The sequence below is a fragment of the Coturnix japonica genome, chromosome 20 (genome assembly GCF_001577835.2).
Source record: "Coturnix japonica isolate 7356 chromosome 20, Coturnix japonica 2.1, whole genome shotgun sequence".
Taxonomy (NCBI): Eukaryota; Metazoa; Chordata; class Aves; order Galliformes; family Phasianidae; genus Coturnix; species Coturnix japonica.
Genome location: NC_029535.1, coordinates 7,788,374 through 7,804,744, shown reverse-complemented (window position 1 = coordinate 7,804,744; position 16,371 = coordinate 7,788,374).

Genomic DNA, 16,371 nt, shown 5'->3' with positions numbered 1-16,371 from the left:
CCAAAGATTTCCTGATGCTAAGGAAAGAGCAGCAGTAATGAGCTCCTTCGCATACGAGTATATGAGCTCATTCACATCTGAGTGTGTATGTTAAATGTCTCACACGTGTATGTGCCATGTGTATGCCTGGAGTTACAATAAGAAATAGTGCTGGCTTTTTCTTTGTGTATATGAATAGACATTGCTGCAGACCTGGGCTCACACACCTTGGCATAGCCCAGTGCCTGCAATCCCAACTTGCTGCTAACAAGAAATGCATTTTCCAGCCCACTCATTCCCCACCAGTGAGCAGTGAAAGCAAAGGCAGCACTGACTCCTTCAGGCAGGCACGGAGAAAGCACTTCAGTCTTTGCTTTCAGGTTACAGAGCCCTGGGATGCTGGATGTGCTCTGCTGGTGGTTGCCTGGAATTTGTGCCCATATGCATCGGTTCCAAACCTCACCAAACAGCTCCAAATGAGCTGCCTGGCATTGCCTGGGCTCCTGTTTTGTGTGGGGTTTCAGAATGCATGGATAGTCACCATCCCATGGAGCTCTCACTGCAGCTTCCCATGAATCCCATAACTGCAGCCTCCCAGCTGCTCCATCCCCTTCTGTGGGGCTGTGTGTTCTGCTGGCACTGCTTGTTCTGAAAGGTTCTGTCGAAAAATAAAGGAGCAAATACAAAGAGCAGAGCTCCAGCAGCTCGGTTAGGAAAAAGGGGAGTTGTTTGTTTGGTGCAGGAGGCACCTGGAACACGATGTTCAGAAGCAGATTGCAGCTCCTTGCCCCGGGGAGCTCTATGTCTCACCTTGCTGCCTTTTGTTCTGCTCCAGACGAGCTGCCTGTACCTCTGCATCCCAGGAACAGTTTCCTTCTGACACAGAAGGTTTCTATTATTACCTCTCCTGCTCACATCTTTTGTTTCTGGGCGATTTCCAGAGCATAAAGCCACCACACATCCACTTATTCTGGGACTCCCCATCTCAGTCATTAGCTTCTTTTGCAAAGCCTTGTCCACTGCGAGCCTTAAGCCTAATTGTGCTCTGCCTGTTTCCTCTGCTTTGACTGCTGCAGCAGTTACAGCCTCAAAGAGCTCCATCAGATTAACCACAAACGTTCCTAGCTGAAACCACCTCGCTCCCTATTACTCAAGCTGTGCTTTTACATTTGATCTTCTAAACGCTTTGTGATGCTTACCCCACCATTGATGCGAAGCTAATTGGAATGGAACTTCCTCCAGCACTTCTAGATCTTTTCCTGTAATGATGCCAAAAGCTTTCTTATCCCCGGGGTCTGCACCTGAGTTTGGTTGGGAAGCAGCAGCCTTCGAGGGGGCAGAGCTTTGCATTGGGATTTTGGCAGTGTAAGGTTCTGAGTTGGGCTGAGCTGGGGAAAGGGGGCTTTGTTGAGCGGAGAGCAGCACCCCCTGGTGGTCAGCCCGGCGAGGAGATGGGGGGCAGTGGGGGGCTTCAGTGCAGGGCTGGCACAGCTGGAGATGGAGCAGGGAGACGGTTCTCTAAGGAAACGGGAACTGCAGGATGGAGGCAGAATCTCCTCCGCGATTCGGAATGAAATGTACTTTAAGCCGCAGGCTCGGTGCCTGGATAGAGCCAGGATGCTGAATCATTGCGCAGCATCACCTGGGAGGCCGGCACACACGGCGCTTTGCCGGCACGGCTGCCGCTTGCTGCAGCTCCCTGCATGCGGTTCCCTGCACAGCTCTCGTGTCCCTCAAGGACAAGCGGCAGGAGTGCCATCCTGCGGCCACCCGAGCCTTTGCAGCACGGAGAGTGGCTTTGTCCCGCTATTGTTTCCTTCTGCTTAAGCAGGAACCGGTTTTATCATGGCTCTCTCAGTTTGTGAGAAGGGCGATAGGGATTTAAGAAGGTGCTGCCTGCTCAAACAGCTGCATGTGGATTTACCTGCAGGGCTATGGGAGCATCCCATGGAAGTGATCCATGTGCCCTACAGCCACTGTGAGATGGGGAGAGCTGCTCTGCAGCATAGAATGGGCCGTGGGGAGGCCATCCAAATGGACAGAGCCCTTTACCTTCAGGTTTAGAGCAGACAGCCCAAGCTGAGAAAGCTGTGCTGCAGATAAGGTGATATGTCCCTGACAACCCCAAAACCTCCACCTTCCTCTCTGGATTGAGGGGCAGATGGAGGGCAGGATCCTTGAGTAACTTCTTTGAATGCTTCTCTGATTCTGCAAGTTCCCTGTGTGTGTCATTTTCAAGACACAGCCATGTAAATACCTGCCCTTACAGCTCTGTGCCCTCCTGTACGCTTCAGGTTACCACCAATACCCAACAAGGTGTGCTGCTCATAGAAATGGGCCCTATTAGGAGGGCAGAGAAAGCAGCAGACCCTCTGGGATGGCACGTGGAGTGCATCACCTGGGGGTATTAGAGATAAATCAGTTGGTTTTGAGTGGATGTGGGACAAATAGGGTGAGGGAATAATCCCAAACAGGATTGTTTCTGTGGGCTTGATCTTATTGTACATCTGATGCAGCAGCCTGGAGCTGTGAGTCTTTCTGGAAGGCTCTTACCTTTCTGAAAGGAAAGGACAAGGACACCTTGCATTTGATCAGTGCTGTCAGGATGCCTTTACCCTGTTCTCATAGCAGGACAGCAGCCATGAGCACTGCCCTCTGCCATCCCTTTCCATGTCTCTGCAGTGACACAAGAACACTTCGGCTCCAGGAAAAGAGGTGAAGATAATTGGGGCTGGGTGTGTGGGGGGGGGGTTGGGGGAAGGTGAGACGGGGCATTCAGTTCTGGGGCAGATTGATGTGTGATGCCAGTGGAGCAGTCACTTCATACTGGGGACGCCTGCATAGGGCTGCTGGGACCAGCACTGTACAACAAGTGCTGCCAGGCCCTTCCCACATACATCCCCCAGATGGGAATTTCTCCTTCCCAGGCTGCTCTAGTGCTTCTGTATCCTCTTTTCCTAATACCTGAATAGCTTTTGCTTCAGGTTAGGCCCATTCCTACCTATATAGCTATAGGAAGACCCATCTTTCCCTCCCCTTACTGCAGCTTCTTAAGCACTTGACTGTGAACATCTTTCCCTTAACCTCTTTCTTTTTAAGTTCACCCTTTGATATCACTCATCTGCCCACGTTTGTTTCTCCTTATCCCATCTGCAACCGGTCCATGTATTTCTCAGTATATCCCAAACCCTCCTGGCACACACAGTGGGATGCAGGACAGCTCCATCTGCTACGTGGTGATTCGAGAGCACAGACATGTATTATTTTTTGTTGTTGCTGTTGTTTTTAATCTGTCTTTAATGACTGATGGCAGGATTTGTATAGGATGAAGCAGTCATATGTAAAGCTGCTCCCTGGCCAGCTGGCCCATGAATGAGGGATGGGGACCGGTGCTTTGTGTACTGTGAGGAAGGGGTGCTTGGGGGGGCTGAAGGCCAACCTTCCTCCATGCTCTCAGCTTGGATCCTGCTGTGCTTTCCCCTTGTGAGGGTAACTGTGTAGTGATCCTAAATGTGGGGCAACTCCGCAGAGAAAATAAAGTGGCAATTTGCCCTTTGTGGTGACTTAGTCATGGAATGGCCTCACCCAGCCCCTCAGTTACAAAGCCCAGTTCCTTTTTCCCAGGGTTTTTCCATCAGAAAACAGGACTTGGCTCCACTAAAGCCACGAGTAGCCCAGGAATATACCTGCTCCTGGATAAATCCTCCTTCTGAATGTGTGCCTGGTGCTGGCTCTGCGGCAGGATGGCAGGGCTGTGGCTGACAGTGCAGCTCTGGGGTTGCATGGCCTGGGGAGCTGCTCCCAGCTGAACCCAGGCACAGTGAGCCCCCAGCTGAAAGCCACTGCAGGATGGCAGGCAGCCAGGTCTCGTGGGCTGCCTTTGGCACAGAGGTGGAACTGCATCCCTGAGCACGTGGGATCCCACTGCTGAGCACAAAGCACGGTGGATGAGAGGAGTATTTTTTATGGACATACATTGGCTGTCATCTGGCATTTGGGTCCTGGCTTACCTAAACAAGCAGAGGTTGGTATAGGAGATGTACAAAGCAAGACCGTGGCTGCTCTGTCCCCAGCCTTTCCTGCTTCTCCCTCCCCCAGCTGCAGCTGATCTGACTCGCTGCCTTGTGCTCTCATCTCTTGTGACTGCAGGATGCATGCAGTCGTGACAAGCTCACTGCAGCACAGCAGACTCCAGGCTCATGGCTGTGCAGCCACGCTGCAGTGGGGAGTGCACTCAAGGCAATCCTACAGAGCCCCAGCTGCAGCCTGGGGACACTGGAGCAATGTGTAGCAATGTATGTGCTTGTGTTGGAGGGGGCTTTGTGTGTGCGGAAGAAGGTTTAGTCTGCGATACCTGACCTCTTTGATTTCCCTCTTGGCTAGAAAAGGGAGCCCATAGGAATCTTGGGAGAAGAGGGAGTGTTTGTGCATCGCAGTAGTCCTGTGCGCTGCAGAGTCCATGTGCTCCCTCCTCCGCAAACCTAGAGAGGAATCTGGTCCAGGGACAAGAGCCGGCTGCCACTGTCTTGACAAAGTGGGTCTCGATCCATGATCCCCTTCACACCCCAATGTTGGGAACCAGGCCCGGTGCAGATTGGCTCCGGCAGATCCCTGTTACCTGCACCCTGTAGAGCTGTCCTTGGCTTCTTGGTGACCCCCGGAGGGAGCCAGCAGCTTTCCTGCTGCACTGCAGATTGCCTTGTTGCTTACTCCCTTCTGTCCCTTAATGCCAGCTGAGGCCGTTTTTGCTTTAGCGGGGTCTGGCTCCCTGAACTTGGCTCCTCATCCCTCTATACCTACTTTGCAAAGAACCAGGCATTTCAGGAGCAGAACAGCCCCGTGACTGACAATCTGCCCCCCAGTGTGCACCAGAGAGGCCAGGGTGGTACAGATGTCCCTTCCCCAGCAGTGAACACATCACCACTTAGCCCCTGATTTATGGTGGTCAAAAATGTGTCCTGCAACCTTGCAGTGCTTGATGGACGTGGGAGCAAGCAGGTCTCCAACACCTCGGTGCTTGTGCTGATCTACTGGGAAAGGGAAGGGGAAAATCCAGCTTCTCTTATACACCTCTGTGCCTCAAAAGCCCTCCTGGTGAGTTTGGGGCTGCCTGTACCTCGCAGCCTCTTGCCCCGGGTGCAGTTACACGATACCTGGCCTTGCTGGAGCCATGCAGGAGGAGCGGATTGCCGCACCGCTGGATGTAGCCGTATGGGCATCACGAGCTTCCTCACTCCTGCCTCTTCCCAGGGCTGCAGGCAAGACCCGTTCCCAAATGCTGGTTCGTACGACGCGCCTGCTGCAGAACAGCCTCGAGAGCTGGGCAGCTCCCTTCCTCACCTCCACGCAGTGTCCTCCAGTGTTTCTTCCCTTTCCTCGTCCCGCTTCCCCCAGGAGCCCTCCCTAAAGGTGCCCGCTTTTCACAGGCGAGCATGAAACCAAGCAATCCCACAAAGGTGCAGTTGGGGTGTTCTTGCCCCTCTCCTAAACAAGGAAAATGCTCTGCTACCGGCATCTCTGTTGCAGACAAGGTCGTGCGTCCCACGTCAGCCACTGCAGGGATGGAGGATGCAGCTGTCTATGGATTCACTTCCTCGGACAGACGCAATGCTGATAAAAGTGGAGCAGAGATGAAGAGGGGAGGGGGTGCAGAGGGTGTGCGGCTGAATCCAGCTACACGGCTTTTCACAGCCAAATAATGAGATATTCCCTTGCATGAGTACAGCTCCCAGCAGGCTCAGGACTTGGGGCTCGGCGTGTCTTTAGGAAGCTGAAAACACGAGTCTTACAACAGAGATTTATTGAGGTCTAAAGGCTATTAAACCTATGGACCGCCGCGGGGAACCTGCGGAAGGGGCCGCGTCTCACCTTGAGGATGCGATGACGGCGCGGCGGTGGCATTGGGGCTGCTGTGATGCTGCAGCCCATCACGTCTCTGCACCCAATTCGGCTTTCGGAGAAGCAAAAGCAGCCTCGTGATTTATAATTCTGCACCTTGTTGGGGTGCAAAAGGGACGGTACCAGGGCCCCGCGTTGTGAACCCGCCGCGCAGCAAGAAGGGAGCGAGGCTGCGGGCAGCAAAAAGAGCGTGGCAAATGGGTAACACGGCAAAAAGCGCCCTCGGCATTCAAAAAATAAAATAAAATAATAAATGAAGCAACCCTCGGAGGGGTTGGTTTATTCGGGGACCTTCAGCACCGCATGGCGTTCCTCTCGCCGCTTTCTTAGCGCTGCTCCGGAGGTCCTAAAGCTCGGCAGAGGGCCCGGAGCAGGCATCCCCTCCCCGTGTCGCCGTTCCCGATCTCCTCTGCCCTTTGTAGGGCGGCAGCCCCGAGCCGCAGTGCGGGATCGGGGCCTCGGGGCCCCCGGCCGCCTCCCCCGGCCCCTCGGGCCCTGCCCGCATTGTTCGCGCTGTTTGTCAAAGGGCCGGGGATGCTCCATAGATCGCTCCGTGGCTGTTGTTAAGTGTAATTAGAGGGTGTATGTCCCCAATTTCCATGAAAATGAAGCTGTGAGGCTCCTCTCTTGGCATTCACCGCGTGCCTTAATTGTATGGACATTAAATCAAGGTCCGCTGTGAACACGCAGAGAGAGGCTCGGGCTGGCCCGGCTCGGAGCTGAGCAGGAGGAGAGGGGGGGTCTCAGGAGAGAGAAAGAAGCTGTGAGCGCGGGGCCGGTGCCACTCCGCGGCCCGGGGCTCCCCTCCTCCGGGGCAGCCTGGGGGGCTCAGCGGGGCCGGGGGAGGGCGGGCATCGCCCCCTTCCCTCCCTCATTCCATCCCCAAAGCTCAAAGGCGGGGGGTTCAGCCCCACAAAGCCCTTCAATGGGGCTCCGCCAGCCGGCAGCTCTGGACCCGCGGGACGGACAGACGGCCACAGCGCGAACCTTGAGCAGCCAGAAGCGGTGCTGATGGCAGCAGAGCCGGGAGCACCGCGCCGCAACCCTCCCACCCCCAAACCCCCCCCAGCGACCCCCAGAGTCGTGCTCGCATCCCGGGGGCAGCCTCCGCAATGCCACGGGGCTCCGGGCGCTCCTCCCGCTGAACCCCGCGGTTCGTCGGGTGATGCGGCTGCACCTCTCAGTCCCCGGCAACGGAGAGAGAAGGGAAAATCCCCCCCTCGTGTGTTTCCTTCGCTCGCAACGCAAAGGAACGGTCTCTCTCCTCCCGAAGGGAAAACGACGCGGGGATCCGATCGCTGCGCTGCGCCGCGGTGAGGCACCAGCATCGCTCCACTCATTATTATTATTATTATTATTATTATTTTTAAATGTTAATTTTAAAAAAATAATAATAATGAAAAAATAAAGAAAGAAAGAATCGGGAGGGATCGGAAAGGAAGAAAGCAATGAAAGCCGTTTCGTTGCTCGCCGTCGGACTGAGAGGCGCTTTATGAATTTAGGACGATTTCTCTCTCTAGATACCGCGCCTGACATTCACCCCCTCCCCTTCCTCCCTTTGCTTTTTGTCCAAAAGAATAAAAGAAAAAAAAAGAAAAAAAAAATGAGAGGAAAAAAAAAGGAAAAAAAAAAGAAAAAAATAGCAAAAGAAAGAAAAGCAAAGAAAGAAAATCAAAGCCCATTAAGGTCGCTTGCAATAGGGACGAAAAAAAAAACCAACCACACACAAAAATCCTGATGCTCTTCCAAGTTAGCAACAGAGCCGGGTCGCTATCCCACCATTGTCGCCCAAACCCCGTAATTACAGCTCTTAGCAGATTTACCCACTCCAGTGGAAGCAGCGCGCTGTGGCTCCGGCGGCACAAACTCTGCTGCCTCGCTCAGATCCAATGCAAACGCCCTCCCGTGGCTCAGGATGCTGTTTTTGTGTAGGCAAGCTGGAGATGAATAAGAAAGGCGCCTAGTCTCTCATTAGCTTTGAATTTCAGACTTTTTTTCTCTCTCTCTTTCTCTCTCCCTCTCTCTCTCTCTTTTTTTTTGTTTTTCCTTTTTTTCTCTCTCTCTCTTTTTTTTATTATTATTATTTTTTTCATCCTTTCTCCTCCTGCCCTGGAACAATGCAGAAGGACCTCATCAGAGCGAAAACCAGGCTCCCGCTAGGCTTTAAAAGCAAGATGAACTTGGTGCACCACCCATCTTTCTCTTCTCTTCTCCAAAGCTCTTTAAAAGGGTTATGAGGCGTCTCTCTCAATTTATCCCTTTTCTCTTGATCTTCCTAGCAGAGGGGTTTGGGGTCTAGTCCTGGCTGTTTCAGCTGATCTCATCCAGTCTAAGGGATTAGAGCTTCTTCTCCGCATCCCGGCTCTCAGCACATCTGCTGATTGGGTTCAGCACAAGAGGATTACATTGGGACCCAATGACGTCACCGCTAGGACATAAGTTCTCCTCCATTAACCAAATCCTCATCAGCAAGATGTCCTTGAAACTGGAGGAGTAACATTCAGGACTCCATTGCCAGCCTGTCCCCACCTTCCTCCCGGGCGGGCTGCTGGGGCTCTCGGAAAATAGTGTTTAAGCTTTGAGCACTTGCAGCTGCATCAATAATGCACCGCTCCGGGCTGCAGGACCGAGGCGTTATAGCAGAGCGTGTGCCCTATAAATAGGGCTCTGCACCTAAACTGTTAATCAGAGCAGCTTTATATATTCTGTTGCTTTTTCTTTTCTTTTCTTTTTTTTCTTTTTTTCTTTCTTTTTTTTTCAGTTGGGAAGGGAGGGGGTGGAGGGGCGGGTTGCGTCCTACAGTCATATTTCCAAGCTCTAAAAGACATCAGAGATAATGTTTTTTAAAGCTGACACGAATGTAATTTTAAAACACAGGATTTTTATTTTTTTTGCCTTTTCTTTCTTTCTCTCTTCTTCACCCTCCCCCCCCCCCCCCCCCCTTTTATTTTTTATTATAGAAACGTGTAGGATTTCACCCCCGTTCTCTCAGAACAGAGACAACGTGTCCTGCGGTATATAAAGTAAGAGGTTCCCCTTAAATATCTAATACCAATTTGATATATTTGGGGTTTTAACACTCGATTTTTCCCTGTGTCACATGAGCACAGACCTGCAGGAGTGAGGACCTGCTGAGCTGAAAGGGAACGGCTTTGACGTCCGAGTGACAAACACAGAGGGTATTTTTTGAGCTAAATCTCCCACCCCTTAGAAATGCAGAAGGCGCTCAGAGCTGCTCTGCCCTCGCTCTGCCCCAACCCCACGGCAGCCCGGCCGGGGCTCACTGCTAGGAAGCATTCAGCCATGGTTTTGCTGCAGCTCTCCTTGGTTAAACTTCCAGACCTCATCACAATGCAAAGAGGCACCGGTATGTATTTATTTACCTAGGATGGCCAAATTTTGTGCCTGGGGAGAAAAAATGGATTGAGCACCAAGTGAGCTGCAGGCAGCTGGGAGAGGCTTTGCTCAGAAGCCTCCTGTGTTTTGTTTTTCCATAAGCAAACGGCTTCCTCGCTGCTGGTCATCCACCCCCCATCCATCCATGCACCCCCAAATTGCGGACATCCGTACGCACGTACTCACATTGATGTTTGTGACAGGAGGTGCAGATCTGGAGGGTTTCTACACACCCCTATTCCCTGTCCAAAGCAACTTTATGGCCAGCAGCACACTGCGCATTCGCTAGCATAGCTTTCAGGCGAGGATTTATTTGCATGCGTGTATTTCCATGCCCAGTGGTATTTCCCTTCTCAAGAAGGGGTAGGGAGGCAGGACACAATGGTTTTGATGGAAGGCACCTTGGTGCAGCCCTAGAAGGCCCCCATGCCCCTGCAGGTCCAGGACAGCGGGGCAGTGACCGCTGGGGCTGCAATCTGCTCCCTTTGCTTCTCCATCAGCACAATCTTGTGGCGGATGGCGGCTCCCACACATGGGGCTCCGAGGGGAGGTCGGCCTGCAGATTGCATTTCACAGAATGAGCGGCTGCTGGGCCATGTTTGGCCAACGAGGGACAAGCAGGAGCACAGCAGAGAGGTGAAATATCACCTTCCGAGCTCAAGAGCCATATTTAAAAGGGCCTCTATTTGTGTTTATAATGCTGCAGTGCATGACATAGGCACCAAACGGGGTGGAAGGGAGGCGGGGGGTGGGGGTGGGGGGGGGAGACGACGTGGTATCAGCGTTTGATGTTATGCAGCAAAGGGAATTTTCCCGGAGCGTTTCGTCTTCTGAAACGTGTTTATTTTTTTACTTATTTATTTATTTTAAAAATCTGCTTATTTACAGCCTATTCTATATTGACCTATTTACTCTGACAGACCACGTCTCTCAATCTGTTATTGATCTAAAAAGAAAACAACCTCACCAAATGAAGGCGGAGGGATGCACTGTCTGCTCCAGAAGCTTTCCCCCCTCCCACCCCGAGCTTCGGAGGCTTTGGGCCGCCTTTCCCCTCCACCTCCGGCCCTGGAGCTCCTGGGACCCGCTGGCAGCGGGGGCAGAACTCGGGTAGGAGCTGCAATGTGACCGCACGTTCCCCCCCGACCCCCGGCCCGCTTTCCATCCCCACCCGGTGCCGCTCCGGTGCCGCAGCGCTTCGCTTCGCTGTCCATGGTATTGAATGCTCGGGGTTGAAGCTTCGGGGCACGGGACCGGAGCTCAGGGATTCGCCCCCATCCCCTTAACACGGATTGCTCTGCTCATTCTGCAGCAAGGCAGCCGCGGAGGTGAGGGCTGGGATATGGGAAACGCTGCTTGTTCATTCTGCCCCAGACGCCTTCCCCCAGATCCTCCTGGGGAATCCATAGATTTTTGCTGCTGCTTTCCCTTGCCCAAACACATCACAGCACAGGATATGGGGTGGGATGCTGAGCCCCTAACAGAGCACCGAGCCCCGGTGTGGGAGGCTGAGCCGTGCCGTATGGCAGCGGGCAGCAGTACTGGTGGTAGGAGCTCATTTCCCCTCTAAACCAAAACTGCACCAGTAGCTCAGAGCCTCCAAAGTTCACAATGAAATGCCCCCATTAGCTACCCCCCAATCCCGGCTCTGTAGCCCCTTTCTGGCTTGCAGGCTGTAAAAGCAGGCTGGGCTTTGCTGCTGTTTTATTAGCACTTCCAGTGAGACATTTTGTTTTAAACATGGCCCTGCCTTAGTCTCTAATGCAGCATTTCTACATCCCGGAAGAAAACAGTCAGATGATTTGAAAAGAATCCCCCCCCACCTTCTTTTTTTCTTCCCCTTTTTCCTTTCTTTCTCCTTCTCCCCCTCTTTTCCTCTCTGCCTTTTTAAACCCACCACCTACTGTTCCCTGAACAAAGAGATCCCAGAGACGAGCAACATGCCTCCACTTTCCTTCCATTTCCAACCCCCGACTCCGCCAGGCAGAGACGACCACGTTAGAAAAACACACAGGATCGAACCCGACATCAACAGCAGCACAACAAACCCTGAAAGCACCGGCGCAGCCCCGTCCTGACACACACACACACATACACGATCACCCGCACACCGCTGCTCTCACAAAACAACCTTTCCTTCTCCCAAACCAATTTCCTCCCCTCCTTATTTCTGCTGCACAAGGAGAGAAGCTCCCGGCCTTTGTCTGCCTGCAGGATGGGAACCAGGTAGTGCAACCCCTGAGCAACCGAGCTCCCCGCAGGCGGTCAGGAAGGAAAAGCTCCTTCAAACCAGGCCCAGCTCTGCTTCAGAGCTCAGAGAAATGCTTTGCAGCCTCTAGGCCTCTGCTTTGAGCCCCAGAAATCACGCTGCGTAGGGAAGAGACCGGCAGAGTCCATTTCCCTGCCACCATTTCAGGCATTCCTCCACATTTCTCTTTTTCTTAGAAAGCATTTCATTTTCTTAGAAAGTAATGACACTTACAAGAGGTTTGGGAATCAGATTTTTCTATCAAGTCTCCTCTCTCCCTCTTTTTCTCTCTCTTTTTTCTCCTTTTGGTCTTCTTGGCAGCTGCATATTATTATTATTATTTCAGATCTGTAATAAAAAAATAAATAAATCCCCTTCCTCTCCTCTTCCCCCAGAAATACACCATTTGATGATTTGCAAAGCCTCTTCCTATGTGTAAGAAAGCTGCCTGCTCTCCCCACGACTCGCTTTCCTGGCCTCCCAGCTCCTTGAGAAAGGAGGAGGGCCTTGCGCATTACAATTCCATTCAATCTCATTCATTCTGCCTCTTTCTAACGGTCTTTGGACAGCAAATCCACACCAACGGGGGGTCAGAGCCCCCTCCTTGCACACCCCCCCCCCAGCCTTAAACACACACAATAGCTGTCAGCTAACAGCACAGCAGCAACTTTGAAACATTCAGGCTTCTGAAGTGAAGAATGCCCGCAGTTTCCCCACCCCCACCCCTTCCAATTCTCCTCCATTTGACATTTAAAAAACATATAATGATCTCCATTAAAAAAAATAATTAATTGAATAAATGAGAAAATAAAATAAAACGATCCTCACTTGGGTACACACATGTTTTCAAGGGGCAGAAGTCCGGTGCCAAGAATATCCTCGGCAGGAGTGGATTGCTCCATCACATAGCTAATTACCTGCTTCCCCTGTCGTTGCTTGTGTCTCTTGTGCTGGAGAAAGGCTTTTTCAGTTTTTTTCTTTTCCCTTAGAGGTAGGTATTCAGCTATACCAATCAGCAGCATGGTCAGCAGTCGAACTTCCCCCAGGCACCTTGTGGCAGTGGGGATGCCAGTGGGTGCTGCAGTCCGAGTGGGGCTGGGAGCAGGGCTGAGCCCCCATGATGCAGCACATGTGGTCCCACTCCCAGGGATGCTGCCCTATGGATCGGGGCAGCTTGTTGCCATGGGTTGGTTTGAGGCTCTGTCCTTTCCCCAGGCAGCAGTGACCAAATGGTATCTGGGACAGGGTGAGCCCTGTCGACTGGGGCTTCTTTCCCTGTCCCCACACAGGCCTTCTGTATGCCCATGAGCACCAAGCTTCTCCATTGCAATGGGGAGAGCATTGTCCCCATTCACAGCCTCTGACATCTGCTGCATGGAGCTAGGTCTAGCCTAGGGCAGCCTTCCTGCAATTTCTCCACTGGTTTTTGCTTTGAGGCTGTTCTGTTTTCTCCTCTTCTTGTTTTCTAAGCTGAGAGGTCTCTGTCATGGTCTCTAAGCTTCTCCTTACCCCTTCATATTCTGGAGAGCCCCTCCTGCTCCCAGGACTGCTCCCCCAAGCCCTGGAGCACTATCCCAATGTGACTTTTGTCTGAGGATGGGGAGAGAAGATATGAGACCCCACTGCTGCTCTAGCTGCATTCTGAATGCCATCGGTGTTGGCAGGAGCATCGCTGCTCTCCACTCTCCTGTATCCCCAGGCACTGCTGAATCCCTTGGCCAAGCATGGGTCGTCTGTCCCCTCCCTGGTGGATGAGGATAAGGGGGAGGCCTGTGCTGTTGGGTCAGGGTTCTGCCATCCTCACTCACCCCCACATTGGGCTTTTGCGGTAGCAGCAAAAGCCAGAGAGGGGCCACAGCTCCCCAGCGCATATGGGAGGGAAAAGTCCAGTCCTAGAGGCAGCCTGTGGCTACTGCAGTGCTTTTAATACAATTAAAAATCAATGACACTCTGTGCACGCACACAAATAAACACCGTCCCTCTGCATCCCCGCTTCCCTGCCCACCCCTCTCAAGGCCGGTGGGGAAGGCATCTTCTCCAGAGCCTGTTCATTACTGCTCTACTTAGGTGGGGAATTGCTTAACCGGTCTCTCTCCAGTAAATCATATTAACTCCAAGCACAGCTATTTATAAAATGTTCCACAGCCCAAGAGTACGGCATCCAGATCACTCGAAGAAAATTAGGCGATTAGGCGTGCATAATCCAAGCCCAGTGCGTCTACGTACAAAGCCTCGCCAGCCGGCCTGCCTTCAGCTATTCACTGACATTAAAGAAATCACTGGTTTTATTGGAAGCCCAGCCTGGGCCTGAAGTCCCAGCCAGGGATGGGGAAATAACCTTTTGCTGGGCAGAACATTCCCAGTTGGTTTCTGATAGCCAGGAAACGAAGCTTGGCTCTGGCAGGGCTCTCCTCCCCAACCCCACTCCATCCTTCCCTGCCCGAGGCCCCCTCCAAACGCAGCACTCTGGGCTGAGTTTCCCCCCCCCCCCCCCTCCTCCTTTTGCGACCCATTAAATGTCTTCTATACATTTCCTCTTCATCTTGTCAAGGCCAGTTGCTCTATGACTGCTGGTTTCCCAGGCAAATCACACCAATTTCTGAGTTGATGTTGAAGGTCCACATTGGCTCAGCAGGGGTCCCAGTGAAGCACTCATCCATGGAGCCGGAGGTCAGGCTCTGCCCTGCTTTGCCAGATGAATTATTATTATTTTTTTAAAAAAACGTGTTCTTCTTTGAACATTTACAGATCTGTTGGCTATGGGGATAACAACAATAACCAAAGGAAGGGCGTCCTCGCTGCAAATGCGCTTCTCAAGCCCATCTGATATTGAGGATGCTAAAAACATGGCAGCTTTATTTCAGCCCGTACTCCTAAAGTGAGAGGTTTGCAGTTGGAACCCAGCAGGGCGCACATGTGGAACCCCCAAATCTACCCTGAGATCTTCATCCCCAGCATTGGGAGCTGCAAGGCTGCGCCCCTCGGGCTCTGTCCATGCACATCCAAGTTTTATAAACACAATTTGCTAAAGGGTATCTGCATGCTCCATCTGTGCCTCATCCCACGAGCACAGGCACATGTGGAGCCGTGCACCACGCGCGTCCCCGCATTGCGCTCCCTGCACACACATACACGGGGTTCAGGGTAATACTGCTGTGGGGGGGTTACCAATTAAACAAATCAGCTCCTGCTTTTCCAACCTCACTCCTATTTCTTTTTTTTCTTCCCTTTTTCCACTTCCCCTTTGCCAGCTTTAGCATTTTTTAATTAAATTACGAGCCGCAATAATGTTTTGCTAACTGCAGCTCCCCACTTCCTTGTGGAGAAGCTCGCGGAAAGGTATAATTTTGCAAACAGTTTCTTTAAGAGCTAAGCCTGAAGTACCATCAGCGATGTGTGTGAATAGAAAAAGAAACACCTCCACAAAAGGAGGGATTGTTAATGGAGGACAATCCGAAGGGGGCCCACTAAGGCCTGTCCTTTACAATAACGATGGAGGGCGATGATTTGAATGCAGGGGGCCCTACTTTCAAATCTGGACAAAAACAAAATGGTAATAAGGGTTGAATCCCTCACTGGTCAAAGCAGTGGGCAGCAACTGGTCTCTTTAACTGCCCCCACCCCCTCCTTCCCCCAAAGCAGACCCCAAACAAGAGGAACTCTCCTCCTCTTTAACTTTATTTCCTTGATTAGCTCTAAAAAAATAATCACCCGGCTGGACTTGGGGAAGTTTTTTAGGGGCTGTTTGAAAGCAGAGGGCTCCTCTCCTGCAGGTGCTGCGGGGATGCAACTCACCATGGGCAGGTAAGCACTGAGGGGCTGTATTTCTTACTATGCTCAGAGCCTGGGGATCCTGAGCAGGGGCTGGGATGCAGCCGGGCAGGAGCAGCATGTTTGGTGGGATGCTGCTGTCTCCTGGCCTCCTGATGTTGCATCATTTTGGGGAGTCAATTGGTTTTCTAACATTGCCTATATCTTTCTTGTCTTGGAACCAATTAAAGACTTGCATTGCAAGGAGGTGTGGGGGAACTAATAATGTGCTATGTTTAAATACATCTCGCCACTTATTTAATGGGATTTTTGTAAAATGTTGGGAAAGGGCACTGGAAAAGCAGGCAAATACCCAGGGCTGTGGGAGGGAGGTCCAGCCACAAACCCTCACCTTCTGAGCTCAAGGTACAAAGGCTATCCCCGTGCTGGGGACACCCCGCTTGCTGCTTCCCCCTCCCAAAGCCTGCACAGTTCCCTTCCCCATACCTCATCCCTGTGGCTTAACTTACCTTGAGCCCCCAGCTTAGCCCAGCCATGAGGGGAGATTCACTGGGGCACTGCACCCCGATGTGGCACCCACACCCCCATCCCTGACCCCACCTCGCTGCCTGCTTGGATCCCCCTGGGAGAGGCAGCTCCTCACAGCCCCATCTGTATTCCCACAGTCCGACCCCACTGCCCTGGCTCCCCTGACCTGGCTTTACTGAGCTCACTGGGTGTTATACATGGCTATCCCCAATGTGCCTGTAATTGGGGTGGCACTTTTATTTGTGTAGCCTGGCCACACGTGTGTGCATGCAGTGAGCTGTGAGATACATATCTACAGCTTGCATGGTTTGGCTGGTTATAGATGCAAACAGCACGTACCTAGATGACAGAATAATAATATTCTGTGGAATATATATATATATTTAAATGGCCACAGCCCCCATATGCAGTGAGCCCATGCATCTCCCCAGTCACTCCATCCATCCAAAGTAAGTTCCAGCCCTCAACCAGGCAGGGGCTGCTCAGGACCCCCACCTCCCTACACACACCCCAGCACGGTGGTTAATCATGTGTAGGCTTGGGGCAAGTCT